The following is a 775-nucleotide window of genomic DNA, read 5'->3' on the forward strand; positions in this document are numbered from 1 at the left end:
GGGTACATGTGGAGGTGCGGGAGATGTGGGGAGGTGTGGGGAGGTGTGGGGAGGTGTGGGGAGACGTGTCGAGGGGGGGGGGGGGGGTGAAGAGGGGGGGGGGTCAGTGCCTCCTCGCGGTAGGGCTGCACCCAGAAGCGGTACTTGTGCCGGAAGACCAGCGGCCGGTCCGCCTAGAAGCTTCCTAGAAGCTTCCTAGAACCTTCCCCTGAGAGGGGTCCCCGGAGGCTCCCCCCGGGAGAGGGGCGGCTGGAGGTCAGGCTGGGGGGCCATGGACAATGACTCGGGGGCGGCATGCAGGGGGGGCTGGCCCGCCCACGGGATCGGCTGGTCCGCGTCGAGCAGGGACCACATATGCGAGCACGCGTACTGGCCGCCTAGACAAGAAAGACGGACCCGCTCGGGACTTCGTTGTCTGGGACCCGGACCCACAACCCGTGCGAGGGAGCCACGCACTGGCCGCCTAGTGACCACCACCACTAACCTGCAGCCGCTTCACTCCGCCGCGCTGCTCCCCCCCTCCCCCCTCGCTTGGCCGTGTGCCGTTGCTCACTCTCTCGAGAGAGTGTGACACCGTCGTGTGCCATAGGAGTTTCTCCGCAAGGAGTCTGTGAGTTGTCGCGGAGCTGTCGCGGAACTGTCGCGGAACTGTCGCGGAGCTGTGCCGCAGGAGTGCCTCCGCGAGGGAAGAGAAGACGGCGGGCGCCCGTGTTTCTTTTCCCCCCTGTTCCCCTTGCTGCCGAGCGTCCTGGCCGCCCTTGGAAGCTTGCCGGTG

The sequence above is a fragment of the Emiliania huxleyi genome, assembly GCF_000372725.1.
Source record: "Emiliania huxleyi CCMP1516 unplaced genomic scaffold EMIHUscaffold_92, whole genome shotgun sequence".
In the NCBI taxonomy this organism is placed as follows: Eukaryota; Haptophyta; order Isochrysidales; family Noelaerhabdaceae; genus Emiliania; species Emiliania huxleyi.